General features: G+C 44.3%; 1 protein-coding gene across 1 annotated transcript in view; it reads right to left on the minus strand.

The window, feature by feature from the left end:
- LOC124593685 (galactoside alpha-(1,2)-fucosyltransferase 2-like) overlaps positions 1-6,479 on the minus strand; it is a 312,210-nt gene extending 305,731 nt beyond the window's left edge. Inside the window, exon 1 of the mRNA XM_047131986.1 lies at positions 6,358-6,479. The gene's annotated coding sequence lies outside the window, so the exon portion shown is untranslated. The remainder of the gene's footprint in view (positions 1-6,357) is intronic.
- Between the last annotated feature and the right edge of the window lie 1,210 nt (positions 6,480-7,689).

Below are 7,689 nucleotides of genomic sequence, written 5' to 3' on the forward strand. Positions count from 1 at the left end.
TTCAATACCTTAACATACGGTGTTGACATTCCATACAATATTGCTCTTTCCAAAAGAGTTGCGCTAGCTTTAAAAAAAAAAAAAACTAATGTTAAAATTGGATTTCGGACAAAAGATGCAATTGGCTCTAGGTTGCGCCACAATGCTGGCAACAACAGCAACAAATATCTGGAATCCGGGTCTACAAGGTCAACTGCAAGGAAGGAGGAATTTTAAGACTGACCTCTGAAAGCACACGTATAAGCAGAGTAAAAGCGCTTTCGATATACATTTGGAAAGGATAGTTATTTAACCTACTGAAGGAGATTGAGACCTACATACATGGGAAACAGCAACCGCAGTTATTGCTTAATGGTCTGATGATGGCAGTAAGACGAAATAGGTAATTGAGAATCGTGTAGTAATGAGCGATAAAGACTGACACTTACGAATAAAGTGAAAAACATGATAGCGGCCTTATCTGACTGTTTCAAAAGCTTTCATAAAGTACAGGAATGTGGGATCTGCCTCTTTCCCTTCAGAGGATGAACAGAGTTTGTTTAACCTGAATGGCTATTTCGATGTATTCATGAACTTACCGAACAGCGTGGTTCGCCACAGAAGGTCAACTTGAAGCTGTGTACGCTGGCCACCTCTCCGGCGGCAAGCTTTTCTTTTATGTGTTGTGCAATAGCTAGGGTTCCTCAAGTGTGAGGGTTAGGGCTCCTTCCTGGGGACACCATGGTTCACAGGATATCATGCGAGTAAAGGGGACGCTGAGTTTCTCTAAGCGATGATCTTTATCCGTGCTGATTTGTTGACAGAAGCTCAGCTTTTTACATTCGAACACAGAATATACTCAAGAATTCTGCAGCAAACTGATGCCAAGAATACTGGTCCGCAATTTTACGGAGCTGTTATTTTACGCTACTGATGGAAGGGAGTCACTTGCGCTTTTTTCCAGTCGCTTGGGACTCTCCATAGGGCGAGAATACAAGCTAAGTATGATGCAATTATCGAATAGTACTCTCTTTAAAACGTAATCGGGATTACATCTGGACTACGTGACTTATTTTTTTCAACTCTTCCAGCTTTGGGAGGCGGTCATACGATCGTACGTCAGTACGATACTCCTGCATGAGTGATTAGATCGGTCTACGAGTGTGCGAGCGGAAACATTCTCCCCCGAATGAGAAAATATTTTGCTGACGCTGATCTACATAGGTAGAAATATCATCATAATATAATAATGGCAATCAGAGCTCGCATGGAAAGACACATGTGTTAGTTTTTTTCCGCGCGCTGTACGAGATTGGAATAATAGAGAATTATTATGAAGGTGGTTAGATGAACCCTCTGCCAGGCACTGAAATGTGATTTGCAGAGTTTACATGTAGATGTAGATATAATTCCTAGGCTATTGTAACCACACATTATGCAACAGATAATCAGGTAAAAACATTTGTTTACGGTGAACACATTACTGCACAGAAGATGTACAATATCAGATTTTACAGAACACTCCCGTTATTTGATATTGTTAATGGTACATACATGAGCTGGGTCTATTTAGAAATTCGTCGGTGGAGCAGAAGGAGTTGGTTACTAATAGATCCTTCCGACTTCTCTTTAAATGGACTCTATTAGTAGCTAAATCATTTATGGGTGCTTTCAAATTGTGCGGGCTGTCAAGTTGTTGAAAAAGTGTGATCCTGACTAATGGATACCTTTGCGTATCAAAGTAAGCGACTTTAAACCTTTTTGACGATTATCCTTACTTGTAGTATTGATTCCACGAATATATATATATATTGGTTTGAAAATTAGAAGTATTATTTATGAAAAATTTCATTACGTAAAAAAATTTAGAAGCACTAGTTCGTTACCCAACACTCGAACAGGTCCCTGCAGGACGTTCTACTGTTTACACGAAAAATAATGTTCATTACATCCTTTTGGACCCGGAAAACTTTAGAATGGCCTTGATAAGTTACCCCAAAAAAGATACCGCTTGATATTACGGAATTTAAGAAAGCAAAGTATGCTAGCTTTCTTATTTTTATACCACATATATTTGACAACATCCGTGTTCCAAATAATAACTGGCTAAGGCACTTCAGCAGTTCGGTGTTATGCCACTCCCAATAGGATTAATTATCAAGTCGTAATTTCAGAAATTTCGCACTGCCAAACTTTTGTAGCTAGTTGTTATAGATTGGACATATATTGGGATACAGCAGATAAACAATATCGCAACAACTACAATAGTGAAATTGTTTTACTGAACTCTCCATGTTTCTGTGGATATTAAGAGCCATTACGCTTCACGTTTTCTGATGCCTCCAAACAAGTATTCTGTTCCTACACTTGTTCTAGGGACCGATGAATGTTGAAACTTCGAACACTATCAAAATGTAATTCATCGTCGGTTTCAATCATACTATAATTCAGTATGAAAACTGTTAGATCTTATCTTCGTTAGAGCAAACATTTGCGGACCCATATGTAAGAAACCGTCCTGAAGCCACAACGCCCTTGACAACACGCATACCAGTTCAGATGGAAGGAATTTTAAGTCAGACCTAACATGATTGATAAAACATATAAGAAGTGTAAAACAAAATCTTTGATTCGGTGTTTTCAGTAGGTGGAATCGCATAGCTTGTAGACACTTACGGAAAGTCACACATCAGGGTTGTAGGAGGAACCTTTATTTTTGTAGCACTTTCGAGCATCACAAATCATCTTCAGTTGCAGGAAGTTCTCAAGCGCGATATCTGAATAGATAACTAGATCATCGTCGACCACAAGCTATATAATGTCAAAAACCATAAGTAAAGATGAGAATCTGATGTATAAAATCCAAACATCGTTCTGGAGATCCTGTGTCGTCAGTAATAAGACAGTGAGGTGCACACAACTTGCAAATACTCGTGAAGCGTCAGAACACAGCATTGTCAGACGTCTCTACCATGACACGTTGTAAGTATTTTATAATTGTACTTGACGGGATGATTACGTACGTGTTAGAGGTTAAACATGACTGTAGCTGGTGCCAGATGTTAAGCCGTGAGCTGGACTGCTGTGCTAGTCTGGCATACTACAAAACTGGTGTTTGTGATGCTGTTATATAATCAGATGGCACATATATTCTTGACATTTACTAATGCATCCAGTATAACTTATTACCGTAGGGTGAAAATAAGTCCTTTGTATATCGCTATAGAGCCGAAGCTGCGATAGTGTCCAAAAGGAAATAAAACAACAGTCAAATGGCAAAAGTGTTAGACAATTCTGAATACTTTAAAGCATTAGAACACATCGCCTACATCGCGTTTCGGGTAGCTATGTGTTATAATGATTTACAAGTACTCAGAAGTTGGCTGCGTTATTATTATTGACGACTTTGGAACTACAGTTTTCGTCTTTAGCGTTAATTAAAGTTTCTTGAACATGATCTATGTTCCCGCGTAAATGCTGTGGATGAAAAACTACCTGCGCCTGATGGAGGGTTGGCGGCGCGTTTCGTCACAGGATTATCTGGTAAGCGTGATAGCGTTACGGAGATGTTTAGCAAACTCAAGTGGCAGACTCTGCGAGAGAGGCGCTCTGCATGGCGGTGTAGCTTGCTGTCCGGGTTTCGAGAGGGTGCGTTTCTGGATGAGGTATCGAATATATTGCTTCCCCCTACGTATACCTCCCGAGGAGATCACGAAAGTAAAATTAGAGAGATTCGAGCGCGCACGGAGGCTTTCCGACAGTCGTTCTTCCCGCGAACCATACGCGACTGGAACACGAAAGGGAGGTAATGACAGTGGCACGTAAGGTGCCCTCCGCCACACACCGTTGGGTGGCTTGCGGAGTATAAATGTAGATGCAGTTGTAGAGTTTCACTACATACGTACGTTGTCAAACGCGTCAGTACTGTAGTAGCAGTTCTTTAGTTGGGACCTTTAATTTGCTGTCGAATGTGTTAGAACCCAATTATCTCCAGAAATCACATTGTAGCACAACCAGCTGTTACGATAGGCCTTATTTAGTGCTACGAGGGTTGGAACTTTAATAGTGACAACTATTTATTTACAGATCGCACAAAATAGATGCGTGTTTCAAAGTTTAACTGACCTTCAAAGTAGTCCCCCAGCATTGTGTATAACCCGTTGTCAGCGATGTAGAAGTCGTAGGATACTCTTAGCAATGGCAGTTGTGCTGACAGTTCGACTGGCTTGGTCAATTGCCCGACGAATTTGTAGCAGTTCTGAAGCTAATGCCCTGAAGTGTTTCCTTCGGTTTAGAAATCGAGTTGAACTCACGAGGTCTTCAATCAGGGAAGAGCAGTAGGTGGTACAGTACTTAGCAGCCCCACCAGTCAAACAAATCAGTAACAGCTTGCACTGTACGTGCTTGAGCATTGTTCTGCAAAATGATGATGCTGATGATGATGATGATCGAGCGGGTTGTATGGGCACACGACGGCAAGGTCTTCAGCGCCCGCTCAGTAACAGATTGAGAAGGGTGTCAAGAAAATACTCAGAACAGTAAGATAAAACAGAACATAAAACACGGGTAACAAGCTTGGAAAAGTATGTGCCTACCCGCACCGAAGCGTGGGCGAAGCATGCCGTCAGCAGTAAAACATGGACAACACAGGAAGGAAGTGGTAGCTGGAGCTAAAATAATACAGCAGATGGAAGTGGCTGGCTGACCGCAAGGAAAAAAGGGAGCAGCCAGCCACTTTGCAATACACTACAACCTCCAGCCTAAACGTTTAGGTGAGTCCAGACACATCACAAAACTTTAAAACCTTAGACACACACGTCTCATCATTAGATAAAACACAGGGCAGATCCCCATCAACTTGTGCTTCTGCCCTTGAATCACGGTATAAAATGCAGTCTGTTAAAATTTGGCGGACAGAGATGTACACACCACAAGCATCACAAAACGGGCTTCTGTATCTATGCTGTTCATTTTTGGAACACATCCTACGACCAGCTTAGAAACAGAAGTGATGACACTTTCTCAGGACCTGACCATCATTTTGCAGGACAATGCTCAAGCACGGACTGTACAAGCCGTTACTGATTTGTTTGACTGATGGGGCTGCTAAGTGCTATACCAACTACGCACTCCCCAGGCTTAAGCCCTCGTGAGTTCAACTCGATTTCTAAACCGAAGGAAACACTTCACGGCATTCGCTTCAGAACTGCTACAAATTCGTCGGGCAACAGACCGCGCCGCTCGAACTGTCAACACAACTGGCACTGTTAAGAGTATCCTACGACTTCCACATCGCTGGAAACGGATTGTATACAACGCTGGTGACTACTTTGAAGGTCAGTAAAACTTTGAAACGCCTATCTATCTTGTACGAGCTGTAAATAAATAGTTGTCACTATTAAAGTTCCAACCCTCGTAGCACTAAAAAAGGCCTATCGTAACAGCTGGTTGTGCTACAATGTGATTTCTGGAGACAATTGGGTTCTAACACATTCGACAGCAAATTAAAGGTCCCAACTAAAGAACTGCTACTACAGTACTGACGCGTTTGACAACGTACGTATGTAGTGAAACTCTACATCTGCATCTACATTTATACTCCGCAAGCCATCCAACGGTGTGTGGAGGAGGGCACTTTACGTGCCACTGTCATTACCTCCCTTTCGTGTTCCAGTCGCGTATGGTTCGCGGGAAGAACGACTGTCGGAAAGCCTCCATGCGCGCTCGATTCTCTCTAATTTTACTTTCGTGATCTCCTCGGGAGGTATAAGTAGGGGGAAGCAATATATTCGATACCTCATCCAGAAACGCACCCTCTCGAAACCTGGACAGCAAGCTACACCGCCATGCAGAGCGCCTCTCTTGCAGAGTCTGCCACTTGAGTTTGCTAAACATCTCCGTAACGCTATCACGCTTACCAAATAACCCTATGACGAAACGCCCCGCTCTTCTTTGGATCTTCTCTATCTCCTCCGTCAACCCTGGTACGGATCCCACACTGATGAGCAATATTCAAGTATAGGTCGAACGAGTGTTTTGTAAGCCACCTCCTCTGTTGATGGACTACATTTTCTAAGGACCCTCCCAATGAATCTCAACCTGGTACCCGCCTTACCATAACACTCCCCTGTGGCACGCCAGAGGTTACCTTAACGTCTGTAGACGTCTCTCCATTGAAAACAACATGCTGCGTTCTGTTTGCCAAAAACTCCTCAATCCAGCCACACGTCTGCCAGAATACGTAACAGTACACCTAATTAGGTCGCAGAGAACATCAGTGAACTGATGGTCAGAAAGGCAAACACCTGGAGACACGATCTGTTCCGAGAGTGCACCGCTATATGTTCGGGTAGCAGGTGGCAGGCTCCCGACACTTACCTCCGCTACTGATGGGCGTGCCCAGAACGCGGCTGGATCGCGCTGTGGACCAGACGAGGAGAAGGCACGCGCGCAGCTGTTGCCGGCGGTCCAACACGCAGCTGCCGCCTTCTGCACGCGGACGACGACTGTCGACTGTCTCTGGCATAGCCGGCGCGCGGCCTCGGAGTTCCCCTTCCCCACCCCTCTCCCTCCGGGCACCGCGGCTGCCCCGCCCCCCAGCAACCGAGCATGCGGGCAGTCTCCAGTCTCTCTCGGCGCCGCGGTCGCCACGGAACTGTAGCCGGTGGCTGGCTGGACAGACAGCTGGTCCCAGCTGTGAGAACACAGGGGTCACGCCCGCCCGTGGCCCAGTTACAGTCCGCGGGAACTTGGGCAGTCCAGAACGATCGCCCCGACCATAGATGATCAATCAGCTGGTGCAAATTGAGGAGCTAATCAGATCAGGCTCCTCACTGGCAACACAGGAAAGTCCTACTGAAGAAGAAGAACACTACTGAAAGCAATAAGGAAGACAGAATGACATCCGAAGTTATCGCTGTCAGCAGGAGCAAAATATCGAGTAGTTTATCCTCAGAAAAAACGCTAGGACGACCACTTCTCGGTGCATCTGTCACTGAACCCGTACTTCGAAATTTGTTAGTCAAATCTGGCACAATATCGCGATGTGGGAATGTTGTCTCCGGGGAAACTGAATTAAATGTTTGACGAACTGAAACTGTGTATTTACCGCCAGCTTTGAACACTTGTTCGACTAAAAACACACGTTCTTCAATGGCTAGCATTTTAAGAGTGACGAAAACGAAACAAACGAAGAAAGGGACTAAACTTAAACGTTCACGTCAACACGTAACGACGCACACCAACGATATTACTGGCGCTGGCTGGGGTAAACGAAACAGTCGAATGTTGGGAGAGTCCACTTGAAGGGAAGTAACCCAGGCAGGCGAACAATCGTACGGCACGCGCGGCTAACAATCATACGGCACTGCGGAGAGACATTTTCAACACCCCGTACTACTGCTGCCACTACTACTACTGGGTGGTTATAATTAAAGTGAAGATACTGACGGAGGTCCGACGTGGACTGTAATTACCGTAAGTCAGCGGAACTTGTGGATATGCTAATTCGTTAATGTTGAGTCGATTTACGCTGGAAAAAAAATTAGTTCCAATTTTGACCTCCAGGTGCAAATCCGGCGCTGTACACTGTATGATCGTATGATATCCAGGCTGTTATTTGAAGAGTCAAAACTGAACAGTACGGCTATCGAGAAGAGAGACCCTAGGCTGTTACTCAGACCTTTTTATGTGAACAAGGGTATTAGCCGG

The sequence above is a fragment of the Schistocerca americana genome, chromosome 2 (assembly GCF_021461395.2).
Source record: "Schistocerca americana isolate TAMUIC-IGC-003095 chromosome 2, iqSchAmer2.1, whole genome shotgun sequence".
NCBI classification, from domain to species: Eukaryota; Metazoa; Arthropoda; class Insecta; order Orthoptera; family Acrididae; genus Schistocerca; species Schistocerca americana.